Below are 16,719 nucleotides of genomic sequence, written 5' to 3' on the forward strand. Positions count from 1 at the left end.
GATGGTGTTTTTGATATGAGAAAGCAGAATGAAATCACACCACTTCTCACTCAACAGAAATGCCTGTCTGCTCTTCCAAAAAGAGAAATCCTTGTATTTGAGGGCAACCCTCTGAAGTACCACACCTTTATTAGAGCATTCAAAATGGGGTATAATGCAATACGAACAACAACAACCAATATATATATATATATATATATAGGCATATATAGGTTGAGCAATATACTAAAGGACATGCAAGGAACTTGTGAGAAGCTTGTTTCAAAGCTATTGACATCACAACATTTGAAGAAGACAGAGAAATGGAGAAGATCCGTAACTTTGACTGTAAATGCTATGGGGGGGAGGAAAGTTCTTCACTTGATACACAGTCTTTCTCCAGAGCTCATGTACAACTTATAGATGGATTCTTTAGCAGCCGAAAGGGAGCAGCGGGACATGAGAATCATCGTACACCTTGAAGCAAACCGGCGTACAGTAGAAACGTCAGCGATGACAACATCCACCAAGAAGACACCAAGGAAAACAAGCCAGACAACTTATTTGATCGGAGACATTAAGGTCTGCAGGAATAACTTTCAGTTCCTCATGGGGTAAGTTTGACAACTTTTTAAAAAATCTATTATGATGCCTCATATTGAAAATAAATCATGTATTTTCAGCGAAGCAGACAAGTTGACATAAACCTGCTCAGTTAAATATTAAAAACTGAGAGAAATATTTCCTTTGCTTCCCCTGTTCAGAAACACCAATTCAAACTATTCATAGCTCGATTCATACTTCCATTCTGACCAGACACACACACTGATCACCGACCCCCAAACTGCTCTCTTATTGTCCCTCCTATTGAGTGATTGATTGCTGCAACCTGGAAGACTGGTTAGACTTCTTTGTGTTTTAAAATGGCCCATAAAACACTTTATTTGAGAAGTTCCTTTAAAAAATAAAAAGAGCAATTAAAAAGAGCAGGAATAATATTGTATCAACATGTTAATTTCAGACCAAGCTGCAGTCATGATGCAATTTGCAGCAATAAAAAAACAAACTTAAACAGTTGACGTTTCTCAATTTTGTAAATATCAAACGTTTAAGATTTTTGCTTAGTTTTTCTTCTTTATGTGTAAATTTGGTGTAGCAATTGTTTGGACAGTTGAAAGCTGTTTCTGAACTGCACACAAATATTGTAATGCAGTGCTCTCGGGATCTGTATATAACTCAAAATGAGCCCCGGGTAGACCTGTTCCTGGTTTTGCCACGACCTGTCACATGTAAATATAGGAATCTTTCTTCTATCTTTTTTCACTGTGGATTTCAACACACTTGAAAAGGCCTTTTTGTGTGTTAAAGCATAGTTTGATAAAAGTAAAGCCAGAGTTTTAAAGGCATTTTCAAAAACAACAAGAACACACCAAGGTGTCCTCTTCTGGATGAGGGTGATGGTCACTTCTAACTAGTATATTCTATGTTAAATTGCATGCACCATATTGACATTTGTATCCTGATGCCTCAGTGTGAATACATGTACTGATTGCACCTCTAACAGTTGAAGATGTACAGTTATATTGAGTGTGGTCTGAAATTTCTGCTTTTGACATTAGCTCTGCAATGTTTTTTTAGAAATTACCAAGCATGGAACTTGCAAAAGTAAAGAAAGATTGGCATCAGTAAATGGTTAAACATGATTTATATGTCTTTTAGATCTTTGCTTCTTTAGCTCGCAATGATAAATTTGTTTAGATTTGAAAATATACACACAAAGTGCTCTTATTAAAATTTTGTAGAGATTTTAGACTCTCCAGCTCTTGTCAAAATATGATAAATAACATCTAAACCTAAGGCAATGAGAACAGTTTGTCACTGGCAGAAAGGTCTTGTACATCATCCAAACAATTTTTTGAACATTAATGATTGTTATTTACAAGTGAAGAAGCCAGGCTTGCTGCCATGAGGACCTTCTTCAGAGGCCATTTTATTAGGTTCAGAATTTAATTCTGGTCTTAATGATATTAATGTAATGTTTTAATTTTACTAAGATTTTTCTTCTAACTGGAAGTAATAATCTCATTTGTGAAAAGGTTCAACCAGAGTCCTGAATTGAATTTGATAGATAATCTGTGGAGGGATCTAAAGATTAGGGTGATGGACAGGAGGCCTTCCAACCTTAAATATTTGGAGCTCATGACCAAAATGACAATTTTTAAAGCTAGTTGTATCATCTTTTGAGAGTTTCTTATCAGAAATAAACATCTTGTTTGAACATAAATGATTTTAAATTTAAATCAGTTTAGAGTAGGATTAGGTTATAAAACAAACTTTAAACATCTCACAAAGCTCTGCTCAGTCCATCATGTGAAAATGGAAAGAGTATGGCCCAATCGCAAACCTACCAAGTCATGGCCGTCCACCTACAGGGGTTGGACAATGAAACTGAAACTCCTGTCATTTTAGTGTGGGAGGTTTCATGGCTAAATTGGACCAGCCTGGTAGCCAGTCTTCATTGATTGCACATTGCACCAGTAAGAGCAGAGTGTGAAGGTTCAATTAGCAGGGTAAGAGCACAATTTTGCTCAAAATATTGAAATGCACACAACATTATGGGTGACATACCAGAGTTCAAAAGGACCTGAAGGCGGTGCCGTGTATCAGGATGACAAAGCACCATTACACATAGCAAGACTGGTGAAAGATTGGTTTGATGAACATGAAAGTGAAGTTGAACATCTCCCATGGCCTGCACAGTCACCAGATCTAAATATTATTGAGCCACTTTGGGGTGTTTTGGAGGAGCGAGTCAGGAAACGTTTTCCTCCACCAGTATCACGTAGTGACCTGGCCACTATCCTGCTAGAAGAATGGCTTAAAATCCCTCTGACCACTGTGCAGGACTTGTATATGTCATTCCCAAGACGAATTGATGCTGTATTGGCCGCAAAAGGAGGCCCTACACCATACTAATAAATTATTGTGGTCTAAAACCAGGTGTTTCAGTTTCATTGTCCAACCCCTGTATATTGACAGGCCTGTCTGTCTCTACTGCTTCTCACCAAGTCTCAGACAGGAGTGCTCCTGTCTGCTTTAATATCCCTGATTTGTCCACTGGACGCATGTATATGTGTGTTCATTTTGGATGAAGAAGAATCACACACACACACACACTAGCTTGTTATGCTAATGTGTGTTTCCCTGCATAATAATGATGCACTGTGATGTCTAATGCTACTATCAGTAAATCAAAATTTCTTCTTAAGATTCTCATTATTCACTTTTAGAATTAAAAGATTTTATGGCCGATTTCAAATGTCCAGTTTTATAAAGCTCGGATCTACCAATACAGATTTTAGCAGATATTAGCTGGTTCTGATTTCTCCTGAAGTATAATAAATAACTGTAGAGAAACTGAAAATTGCAGTTTGAAACTGAATGTGGAACAGCTGGGATCAGTTAGTACTGCCATGGTTCTTAATAGGAGGACAGTAGGATGGAGCAGGAGATAAATACAGGTCCTTCTCAAAATATTAGCATATTGTGATGAAGTTCATTATTTTCCATAATGTCATGGTGAAAATTTAACATTCATATATTTTAGATTCATTGCACACTAACTGAAATATTTCAGGTCTTTTATTGTCTTAATACGGATGATTTTGGCATACAGCTCATAAAAACACAAAAATCCTATCTCACAAAATTAGCATATAATTAAAAGGGTCTCTAAACGAGCTATGAACCTAATCATCTGAATCAACGAGTTAACTCTAAACACCTGCAAAAGATTCCTGAGGCCTTTAAAACTCCCAGCCTGGTTCATCACTCAAAACCCCAATCATGGGTAAGACTGCCGACCTGACTGCTGTCCAGAAGGCCACTATTGACACCCTCAAGCAAGAGGGTAAGACACAGAAAGAAATTTCTGTACGAATAGGCTGTTCCCAGAATGCTGTATCAAGGCACCTCAGTGGAAAGTCTGTGGGAAGGAAAAAGTGTGGCAGAAAACGCTGCACAACGAGAAGAGGTGACCGGACCCTGACGAAGATTTTGGAGAAGGGCCGATTCCAGACCTTGGGGACCTGCGGAAGCAGTGGACTGAGTCTGGAGTAGAAACATCCAGAGCCACCGTGCACAGGTGTGTGCAGGAAATGGGCTACAGGTGCCGCATTCCCCAGACCTGGGCTACAGAGAAGCAGCATTGGACTGTTGCTCAGTGGTCTAAAGTACTTTTTTCGGATGAAAGCAAATTCTGCATGTCATTCAGAAATCAAGGTGCCAGAGTCTGGAGGAAGACTGGGGAGAAGGAAATGCCAAAATGCCAGAAGTCCAGTGTCAAGTACCCACAGTCAGTGATGGTCTGGGGTGCCGTATCAGCTGCTGGTGTTGGTCCACTGTGTTTTATCAAGGGCAGGGTCAATGCAGCTAGCTATCAGGAGATTTTGGAGCACTTCATGCTTCCATCTGCTGAAAAGCTTTATGGAGATGAAGATTTCATTTTTCAGCACGACCTGGCACCTGCTCACAGTGCCAAAACCACTGGTAAATGGTTTACTGACCATGGTATCACTGTGCTCAATTGGCCTGCCAACTCTCCTGACCTGAACCCCATAGAGAATCTGTGGGATATTGTGAAGAGAACGTTGAGAGACTCAAGACCCAACACTCTGGATGAGCTAAAGGCCGCTATCGAAGCATCCTGGGCCTCCATAAGACCTCAGCAGTGCCACAGGCTGATTGCCTCCATGCCACGCCGCATTGAAGCAGTCATTTCTGCCAAAGGATTCCCGACCAAGTATTGAGTGCATAACTGTACATGATTATTTGAAGGTTGACGTTTTTTGTATTAAAAACACTTTTCTTTTATTGGTCGGATGAAATATGCTAATTTTGTGAGATAGGAATTTTGGGTTTTCATGAGCTGTATGCCAAAATCATCCGTATTAAGACAATAAAAGACCTGAAATATTTCAGTTAGTGTGCAATGAATCTAAAATATATGAATGTTAAATTTTCATCATGACATTATGGAAAATAATGAACTTTATCACAATATGCTAATATTTTGAGAAGGACCTGTAGATGGATTTGGGTTTCATTTGCAGTTATACAGGTGCTGCTCTGGTCTGCAGTGGTGAAAAAAAGCAGAGCAAAACAGTGAAACACGAGATTTATTGGTCCATCTATGTTCCAACCCTTAGATATGGATCAAGTCCAAAACAACAGGATCTTGATTACAAGCGACTTAAATTACCTTCCATTGAGTGGCTAATCTCTGCCTTAAAAAAAATAGGTGATTAGGCTCTATCAGGGGGCGATGGGAGTTGAGCTGTCGCTCCTCTGCATCAAAAGCAGTCAGTTGAAGCAGTTCAGGCATCTGATCAAAATGCTCCTGGGTGCTTCACTTTGGAGGTTTACTGGGCACATTCCACTAGGAGGAGATCACAGGGAAGACCCAGAACTTCCTTGATGCCAGGACTAGACATACTGTCTGACCTGGGAAGACATCGATATCCCCTGGATGAGCATTAAATGTCTCCAAGGAGAATATGAGAATCTAACGTCAACAGCGCAATGCATTTCGGATTTTCCAGCATAAGACGCTGGTAGTGTCCGGCATCTATTTGGATTGGTGCAGTTTTATTTGGATTAAACAATCAAAAAAAAACAACTGTTAAATGGTAATGTTTTGTTGGGTCATCAACTACCACTTGTTGAAGAAAATCTGACAGTTTGATGGGCCACTTTTATAACAAAGATCACATCTCAGAGGAATTCCACCAACAGTTTTAAAGATAGAATTAGGAATCACAAACCAGAAAGACTGTAAGCAGTTACAAAATGATTTCAGCCAAATCAGTTTTAAGACACCATTCATGAAACTAAAATCAGTTACTCTACCACCACCCTCCTCATAGCTTTTAAACACATCTTTCTGTCTGGTGTAATGACATCTGTTCTTCCATACAAAGTTAGATTGATTTTGTTTATGGCCTTAATAATGTATGGCGCCACTGGCAGAGAGCATGCTGGGTAGATCAGCCTGGATTAGCTGTCCATTTTGGTTAGCAGGATTCTTCCATAGATGGTGATATGTCTTGGCCGCCATTAGCTTAAGAATAATTGACATTTTTCCATATTGCTAAGGACATTCTTCTCAGATATTGCTCTTTTTTTACAGATGATTATTCCTAAATATTTGACCTCTTTTCTTACTTTTATATTGTACAGTGGTTACAAGGGATTGTCATGAATGGTCAAAATCTCACATTTATCTATATTAAATTGTAGCCCAGAAGCTTCAGAAAAACAATTTCAACTTTGTTCACTAATTAAATTTTATCGCTGTTCTTGTTGTGTCATCACACACGTGATTTTATATATTTTCTCCAATTACGTTAATGCCTTCAGTGTGACTGGTCTTATTAAAATAGATAACATTTCAGCCAACATTAGACAAAGGGGAAGAGGGGCATCCCTGCCTTATTCCTCTGTTGATCTCCAATCTAGGGCTAGTACCATGGGAGACAGGAATATTAAAGTTATTGTAAAGTATTCCTGCAACATTAAGACACCAAAATAAGACAGGGTCTGCATTATGAATGGATGTTCAACACAATGGGCTGCACGGTGGTGTAGTTGGTAGCACTGTTGCCTAGCAGCAAGAAGGTCCTGGGTTTGACTCCTGGCCGGGGGGTCTTTCTGCGTGGAGTTTGCATGTTCTCCCTGTGCATGTGTGGGTTCGCACCGGCTTCCTCCCACAGTCCAAAGACATGCCTGTTAGGTTAATTGGTCTCTCTAAAATGAGTGTGTGCGTGGTTGTTTGTGTGTTGCCCTGCGATGGACTTACGACCTGTCCAGGGTGTACCCCACCTCCCGCCTGTAGACTGCTGGAGATAGGCACCAGCTCCCCCACGACCCACTATGGAAGAAGCGGTAGAAAATGACTGACTGTTCAACACAATCAAAAGCTTTATAAAAGTCAAAAAAAAAAACCTTTATTAAATAAGTCATTGTAGTCAAGCAGATCTAATACAAGTCAAATATACTGTAGATGTGTATTGATCAATTTTTGAAAAAAACAGGTTGCGTTTCGCCAGTTATTGATGAGATCCTTTCTTTTAATCCTGCAGCAACAACCCCAGAGATAATTTCATAATTCGCGCTAAGTTAACTAAACCTTCTTTTATACTAAAGCTCAACTTCTTTCTATCTATACATGCATTTATAGCCCTAAATAGAAGATTTTTAATATCTTTACAAAATAAATTGATAAAAATTAGATGTAAGACTATCAGTTCCTGGAGATTTATTTACCAGCATTTTTAGATACCGTTGTCTCTAATTCCTCTGGTCTAAATACTGACTCACATACATTTTTAAACAACTCATTCAACAATTTTACTATCATTGTATTCCTCATCATTGATCAATAAAGATGCTGTCTACTTTTTTCTAAGCAGCTAAAGTACACAGAATTATTTTCTTCAGCTTCAATCCATTTTGCTCTTGACCCGGCATAAGCACCTTGTGACCTTTGCAAGTATAAATCATCTAATTTAGCTTGCAATTCCATTAATGGTTTACTATTTGAATCCGAAGAGTTACAAATTTGGTTAATTTCTCTGAATAGGTCTGTCAGGCTGTGGTTTTCAGAGTGGACCCCAAAATGCAGATAGGCAGGAAGCAGCGTGGCATGGTGAATAACCAGATTTGTAATAAAGCAAAAAGAAAACTCACAGCAGGCTGAAGGTGGAAGATGCAGGCAGGGACAAGCTTGGCAAAACATGCTTGGCATGAACAGATGAGATGTTTCAGCGAGGAGTAAAAGGAATAGAGGAATATACATGGAGCATGGTGCAGGTGACACGAAGAGACTGATTGCATGGTGCAGGTGGACCGAATGAAGCTGATAACAACCTATGGCTTGATGCTACAAGGACAAGGAAAATCTAAGAAATATAGCGATAACAGATCATAAATGCACTTAAAACAGACTACAAGAATTATGAGAAACTAAACCTAAGCAATGAAATAAAGCTCCACCTGGAAAACAAAAAGCAAGACCCAAAATTCAACTGTGAGAACAAAATAATAGAAAAACCCGAACACCTCCAAATCCTTACACATTTAACATAATCAATGTCATGACAGAAACTCCCTACAGTATGTTCTCTCACTAAAGGTTTTCAACCTTTAACATATTTCATACATTAGTAGATGAATTTCTAGAAGTTATAATGGATACATTTTTGTCTTTTCAAGACAAAACGTGAAGCTTTAATGTGTTAGGAATAACCTTTCTTATCATTACTTATAGATGAGTTTTCACACACACCATACTGATAAAGTATAAATTTTCCATGTTTTCACCTTTGTTCTGATATGGATAAGAATCCTCATTGACATACATTTTAAGGACAAATGCCCTACAGTTTGACATAAGGTTTATTACACTGGGTTTGATGGTGGGACAGTCTGTAACCGGGTTGACTAGAATGCTGCAGAAACACTTAGATTCAGGGTTGGACACCTGCTATTACACACTCTATCAGATAGACACCAGAATGGTGACACGCCTTCTACTGATAAACACTGAGGGAGTGTACGTCCCCAGGCCAGGGTACCAGATATAAAACAAGCTGTGACCATATTTCAAGGCTGAGGATCCAGGATAGGAGCCTCAGCCCTGATCTCTGTAACCATTTCTCTGCCTTATTTGGATTAAAAGAGGTAGAAGTATATTTACTGTTAGAGAGCCGTTTCTTTAACAGAAATGTTGAAGACAGTGGGGTCGCTCTTGGGGAAAGATTCGAGGAAGCTCCGAGGCGTCTAACCACCAACAGTGTGCGGTAGCTTGGACAATTGTTTTCATCATTTTTGCTTCTTTTCTTTAGTGACAAATGTCTGACATACCAGGTTAAAATATTTTGGATAAAAACTAAAGATTTAATGATGAAATTCTCAGCCATAATGTGAGATATTCTAAACTATGATGATTGCAAAACCTTTCCTTCCAAAACACAATGTTCTGGATAGAAAACACATAGGAAGGAAGACCGCATTTGCCTCTTCAGATCATGACTCTGTGCCCTTTGTTTTCAGAGAGCAGAGTTTAACCTACATTTTGGAGATCAGTACCACCCAACATTTGAGATCCGTCTTCCCATCAACACAGAGGAAGTGGCAATAATACTTAAAGATGAAACAGATACGGTGGTCTGGGAGTATGACGTCGATCTGACCGGTGAATTCTTCACTTTACTGTTACATCTCTTCATTCATCTGCTTGTAGAGAAAACATAAGAATTGAACCGAGTTTAGGAACTGAATGCTCATGTTTAGGAGTTCCTCCCTTGTTGATCTCTACAATGTTAAGCAGTTTCCGTTTCTTGGCTGTTTTTAAACTTCTGACCGATCTGGAGTATGTAACTCTTCTGAAGTTTGAGTTCATCCTGCTCTAACTTTGCTTTAGAGAACTTGTTTATCAAACCACAGTTACACCTCCTGATGTCAGCCAAAACCAATCAAAATGAAAGAAATTATCTAAATTCTGTTGATGGAAAACAATGCATGTAAAGTTATCTTTCTATTATCCATAGCAAGTACATAACTGAACATGCAGAAAACATGTTGAAGGTGCAACTGATGTATTAGTAAAAATTTGCATTGGTGCCTAAGCCTATAACAGTGTTTTTAGTTACATGTTAAACTCACGTCTTCGATCGGCAAAGTGAAATTTCTGGCCTTCCTAGTCCAGAAACCTCAGTTATGAATTGTTCGTTGGCCAACAAGAGAGAGAAATAAATGAAGACTCCATGTGGGATCTCTTCTTCTCCAGAGGATGCTCCAGTTGCGTGGTAACCGTGTCAAGATTTCCAGCTGAAAGCGAGTTTGCAAAATGTCCGCCTTCCTATATAGCGTCTCGTGACGTCAGACTTGGGACGCCCCGTCATATCAGTCGTGATGCTTGACGGGATATGGAGGAGTGGACAGTCCTGGATACAAAATGGCCGAAAGCATCAGGAGGCCTGGTGTCTGTGCAAGTAGTCCAATATTCAGCAACAAGTGGTCCAACACCTTAAAAGTAGACAGGGTGTCTGCCTCACGGACTAAAGCTGGGAGCTGGTTCCACAGGAGAGGAGCTGATAACTAAAGGATCTGCCTCCCATTCTACTTCTAGAGACTCTAGGAACCACCAGTAAACCTGCAGTCTGAGAACGAAGTGCTCTGTTAGGAACATATGGAAAAATCAGATCTCTGAAAAACTCAGGGCTTTTTACTAAATGTTTTGGTCTTCTTGACAGTAAAAAATAGCAATAGTCCAGCTTGGAAGTTACAAATGAATGTACTCTGCATGACTCTGGTCCAGGATATAGAAGTAGTTTTAGTGAAGTTGCACAAAATTAAAATGACTTAAAAGTCATGCTGGCTTGACCATGGAGGAATAGCAGCCATACACACCAATCCGTTAGCAAAAGCAAGGATGAACTGCTATGATAGAAGGCTCTATGCCTTCGAGTTATGTTTTATAATGCATGTAAATTAAAAGATCAATGTCTCTGTCCTGCTTTTCTGTCCAGATAATTCACAAAGTGATGTCTCTTCAGGTGCCAGAGTGCAGTCAGAGGTGAGCTTGTTCTTGTTCTTACTTAGACTTTTTTTTACCCACAGCTCAGATTTACCAACACCAGAAGACAAGCTAAGGAAGAAACACCAAGGGGCACGATGGTGGTGCAGAGGTGGAGCGCACCTTATTTTTTTAAAAGTGAGCTGACAAGAAAAAAATAAGAAGAATAAAGGCCAAGAGTGCAGAAAAAAAAAACATTAAAACAGAAATCCAGAAATAAATAATACATTGGTTGGCTATTTCACTAGGAGACTTAATAATTCAGGTTTTAGACAAATTTACACAACCCACTCTTTTCACAGAGGATGAAAGCAGTCAAACAACCAACAAGCACTTATGGTCACAGACAAACAGACCAATGAAAAAACTGGAGATAAATGTGCTGCAGCCTTTTACTCATACTTATTTACATTTTCCCACTATCACCCATTAAGAGGAAGAAAATGTTTTTATCTTTGTAAAGAAAAAGATTGATATTGCTTTGTTGCAAGAAATACACTTGAAGCACTTAAAGTTAAAACAATGTGGCTTTGACCAGGTCTACGTCTTATCTTTCACCACCAGAAGCAGAGGGGTGGCAATACTAATTAGGAAGAACTTATGTAAGTGTCAAAATGTATAAAGGATAAGTATAAACGATTTATACTCATTGAAGCCTCTTTACATAGAGAAAGCTGTGCTCTCCTTTATGTCTACTGGCCTCCATGCCACCCTCTTAATTTTTTAACGGAGGCATTTACCAACTTATCTGACCTTGCAGTGGTAAACACATATGTCGGAGGTGATCTTCATTGTCTTCAGAATCCTTTGGTGGATCAGTTCCCTGTTGCTTCCTTAACCTTCATTGAAACGGTCAAAACAAAAAGCTGATGTCTGTGAAGACTTTGGATCTGTGGATGTTTGGAGGACACTGCTGACAAAGAATTTACGTTCTTCTCCATCACACACAACTGCTACAAACGAATTGGCTATTTTCTTGCTCCATGGCAGCCTGTGGAATCTGGCGTCTGTTATCAGACCATGCAGCAGTTTATATGGATATTAAATCTAAAAACCTCTCTAGAAAATCTACTAGTTGAAGAATGGACATCACACATCTGAAGGATCACAAATTTATATAATATGTTAGGACAGAATTTATGTTTTTCCTCTCCACCAATTCTCCTACTGTTAATAACTCATCTCTGCTCTGGGAAACATCCGACGCTTATGCCCGGGGGTTATTCATATCCTACTCCACTGCCAATAGACGCACAAATGTGGAACAACAACCTCTATTAGAAAAACAACGAGATTTCAGAGAAATATATCGAGAAACCTACGGCAGCTAAATTGATGGAAACTGCTGCTATACGCACTACGTTACATTCTCTTTTAACAAAGAAAGCAGGGGAACAATTAAGATATGCAAAACGGAGATTATTTCAACATGGAGACAAACCAGGAAAATATTTGACAATTTAACAAAAAGGCAGAGGGGCTCTCAAATTGTTGAATCAATTTCAGAGGAGTCAGGGACCCACTCTTCCGATTTTAAAATAATTACTGATACTTTTGGAAAATTTTACACCAAATTATATCAGTCATCACAAGCTAGCAATGTCAATACACTAATGGAAGCTTTTTTATTTCAAACTTCCCAAGAATATCCCAAGATTAGTAACTGAAGTAAATTCTCCCATCTCAGCAGCTGAAATTCACTAGGCCATTTCATTTCTACAGGTAGGCAAAGCGCCTGGCAATGATGGACTCGGTAGCTAGAAAGAACTCCCCTATTAGAGCCTATGCTGAATATGTTTAATCACTCCTTTCAGTGTGGAACCATACCACTATCCAGCCAATATCTCTCTGGTCCTTAAAAAAGGGAAACGTCCTGAGGATTGTACCTCATACAGGCCAATCTCGAAACTGAACGCCCAGCCGGGCTCCTCTCTAGGTGAGATGTATTTCTCCATCTCCTTTCTTATTTCCTATCTTTTGCTTATGTATTTTGAACACTCTGTTTCGCCTTCTTTCATTCGGGCAGAGCTTACACACCCATGCATGTTAACAATCAAATGATTCCGTTCCAAGTTCCTTCAGCTCCACTGGCTCACGACCGCCAAGGCAGAAATATTGAGGTTTTCAATAATATACCCATCTTCAATAACTTTAACGAAGGTACTTGGTTTTATAACTTATGTTCTGTTCTCCATGTCTGCAGCTTCTGCAAGGGCACTCATCCCAAGTCTGTTTGTCACCGCAGTTTGTCCCTCCCCAAATCCCTCCCCAAAATCCGTCGAGGTTTCAAAAACTAATTTCCAGCCACCTCTCAACCCCTGTTAACATTGCAGAATTAGCTCTCCTCCTTCAATCCCATCCAGATCGATCTTTCTCTGAATTTCTTATTACTGGCCTCTCCCAAGGGTTTTTCATAGGCAATCCTCCATTCCCCGAATTCTACAATTATCTGCCCTAATTTACAATCAGAGCTTCGTGAACCAGAGGTCGTTGCTCAGTTTCTTCTTAAAGAAGTCTCAAAAAAATACATGATATGTCCATTTAAATTTCCCCCTTTTCCTTCTTTCCGGGTCAGTCCCATTGGGATAGCGCCAATTCACAACACAGGTTGTCTCAAGGCACTTTATAACAGTCAGGTACATACATTCCAATTAGTCCTAACCATTGAACAGTGCAGTCAGAGTTAGTTATTTATTCAAATTGGATAAAACGATATCTGTCTAAGGAAACCCAGCAGATTGCATCCAGTCAGTGACTTGCAGCATTTCCTCCTCCCGGATGAGCAAACCCTCCGTTTGCTCATCCAGGCAAACGGATCCCCTTATCATCGACCTTTCAGCCCCTCACTCTGGCCCCCACCCTAGTATTAACTCCATCATTCCCAAACCTCCCTTTTCTCTTTGTTATGCCACGGTCGACCACACCATCAAGCTCACTGGGCGCGGCTCCTGGCTCGCCAAGGCCAACATTACTGATGCCTTCAAAATCATGCCGGTCCACCCCCCTCAGTGGCACCTTCTAGTAGACAAATGGGATCACGGATTTTATTTCACTGTGAGGCTTACCTTCGGTTGTAGGAGCTGCCCCTGTCTTTTCAATAAATGTGCTGGATCCTTCTCAACATCGTTAAGACTCCCTTCCGTCCTTCACCTCCTCGACAACTTTCTCCTAATCGATCGCCCCTCTCTCCCAAAGCTTGTTCAGCTCTTTCAACGAGTCGGCGTTCCTTTCTCCGCAGAAAAGATGTTAGGTCCAGCTAAGCAACTTGAGTTCCTCGGCATCCTCCTTGATTCCAAAGCCATGATTGGTTCTCTGCCCAAGGATAAATTGTCCCGCATTCGTGAAGTTTCTCAGTCCTTGGTCTCCCTTTCAGTCATTTCCAAGTGCCAACTCCTGTCTTTTTTAGGTCACCTTAACTTTGCAATGCGCATTATCCCTCAAGGTCACTCTTTCATCGCCCGCCTGCTGGATCTCGCCAACTCCGTTCCTTCTCTGCTAGACCCTGTTACTTTAGATCACGGCTGTCATTCGGATTTAGCTTTCTGGTCCAGCCTCCTTCAGAACCCGAACGGAATCTCTGTCTTTTATGACGACATTATTCAATTGGCCGATTCGTTTCAATTTTTCACGGACGCACCCCCATCCGTGGTTTTTGGGGGGTTCTTCCAAGGAGAAAGGTTTGCAAGGGTACAACTACCACATGTAAAGGGTTTGTTTCTTGTGTGGATTCTCCTGTGTGTGTTTATTTGTGACTTGTAGGCAAATCTTTTTCCACATGCATTACAACTGAAGGGTTTCTCCTGTGTGTGGTCTTTTGTGTGCTGGTTAAAAGATGATTTTCGGTTAAATTCTTTTCCACATGTACCACAACTAAAGGGTTTGTCTCATATGTGGATACTCAGGCGTTTGTTTAAATTTGACTTTTGGTAAAATCTTTTTCCACAACTATCACATCCAAAAGGTTTTTCTCCTGTGTGGATTCTCACGTCTACATTTAAATGTGACTTCCAGCCAAATGTTTTTCCACATGCATCACAACCAAAGGGTTTGTCTCCCATGTGCATTCTCATATGCTTGTTTAAATATGACTGGTCGGCAAATCACAACCAAAGGGTTTTTCCCCTGTGTGGACTGTCATGTGTCTGTTTAGTTTTGGTATTTGGTCAAAACTTTTACCACACTCACCACAGTTGAAATTTGTCCTACTCGTCTGGACTTTTGTCAGTGAATCAATTTTTTTCTTCTCTCTAAAACATGTCTCACTACCAGAACAATCTGAAGACGTTAATCTTGGATGACATGTCATGTGACTCTGAAGAGAGCGTCTGTTAGCAAATTTTCCTCCACACTCAGAGCAGCTCAAAGAATTGTTGACAGTGTTTCTGCCTGATCCTGGAGTCCTGCTCTCCTTCCAATCATCTTCACTGTCTTCAGTTTCAGAGTCTGATAAGTGTTTTAGCTCAGATTCATGATGCTTCACATCATCATCCTCTGATGCTTCACATCATCATCCTCTTCATCATCTTCACTGTCTTCAGTCTCTGAATAGTTGGAAGTGTCTCCATGAGTATTTAGATCTGGGATCCTGCTGGATTCTGCTGTTCCACAGTCCTCTACTTTAATTTCTGCTTTTATCTGGTCACCTGAGCTGCTGTTTGGAAGATCTCTGTCTTCTGTTTGATGTTGATGAAGCTGAAAGAACAGAGGTTTCCCTTCATCCTCCTCACTCTTCATATGAACAACAGTTGATGGAGGCCTGGTATCATCAGTCTCCTTCTTCACATTCAGTTGCTCTGTTCTCCATCCTGGCTGGCCCAGATTCTTTCACTTTCCTCCTTTATGTGGTGGAGCTGCAGCTCCTGCTGGTCCATATCAGGACTCTGTTCTTCAGATCAGAGTCTAAAGATAAGTGTGTCTTCTACTCTGGAGTGGCCTGCAGGGGGAGGTGGTGGGCTGGGATGGGTTGTCTTGTCACCCCCTAGCTTAGCAGTCTCGTGTTGGGGTTTACCCCAGTGAATCAGAAGGTCACATTCCTGAGTCTTCGGGTTGGGGAGAGGTCTCTGACTGTTGTTTCAGTCTACGCAGTAATGAGGACGCTGTGCCGGTCTGTTGAGCAACAAGACAATTCAAAGTGCTTTACATGATGAAAAAAGTACACTCTTAACCAACATGGAGGACAACACAACGATGGCGTTTGTAGGTCTGCGTTGATGGACCTTGGAGGCAGGGAGAAGCACCTGGTAGACAAACAACCATACAGACTCAAACACACTCATACCTAAACACCGTTTTAGAGTGTTGCATATTCAGTTCACTTTATTTATACATCACCAATTCACAACTAGTCTCATCTCAAAGAACTTTCCACACAAACCTGTCAAATTAATTTCCAATTAGACAAGAAATCAGAATAAACTAGATTCATATGAAGATAATTTAATCATGAAGAGATCAGTTTCAATAATGATCCAACCTGATCCTCAATGGAATACAAGACAGTCTGTTGGCCAACAGTTATCTATGTAAGGGAGCCTAGCCAACCGCATCAAGACCTTGACTTTGTTATGTGTTAACTGATCAAATATGTTTTTCTAATCAATATGTTTGAAAAACAACAACAAAAAAACTACTGACTTTTTTAGTTAGATACTGGTTAAGTATCAATGGTTCTCTACCAGGCCAGTGTTCACCCAGTCACTTCATTGTCCACTCTGTCATCTCCAGGTTTTATGAAACTATTTTCATAGATTAAAAATCCTGTGATATATTTACGAGAAAACTGCTGTCAAATACTTTTAGTTGGAAGATTAAATATATTCAGAGTCAAATTGTATATAGAAAAGAAGGTGGAACTATTGGATATTTTAAAGAGGGAATACTTTTTTGCAGTTATATCATCATTATTTAAAAAAAAACTTTTTCCATTATTCAACACATATGGTAAGAAGGGGGAAAATAACAGGGTGGACATTTCTTATTTGCTTGTATATTATCTGCTTAAAGTGAATCATTGAAAAAAGGAGCTGAAGATCTACTTAATAGAATCAATATGGAATTAAACAGACATTTGGAAGTCTAAACGCCACTTTACTGTGATATTAGTT

General features: G+C 39.9%; 1 protein-coding gene across 2 annotated transcripts in view; it reads left to right on the forward strand.

The window, feature by feature from the left end:
* LOC124861420 (zinc finger protein 260-like) overlaps positions 1-16,719 on the forward strand; it is a 680,754-nt gene that overhangs the window by 121,272 nt on the left and 542,763 nt on the right. The window lies entirely within an intron of this gene.

Source organism: Girardinichthys multiradiatus, chromosome 24 (genome assembly GCF_021462225.1).
Source record: "Girardinichthys multiradiatus isolate DD_20200921_A chromosome 24, DD_fGirMul_XY1, whole genome shotgun sequence".
Lineage (NCBI taxonomy): Eukaryota > Metazoa > Chordata > Actinopteri > Cyprinodontiformes > Goodeidae > Girardinichthys > Girardinichthys multiradiatus.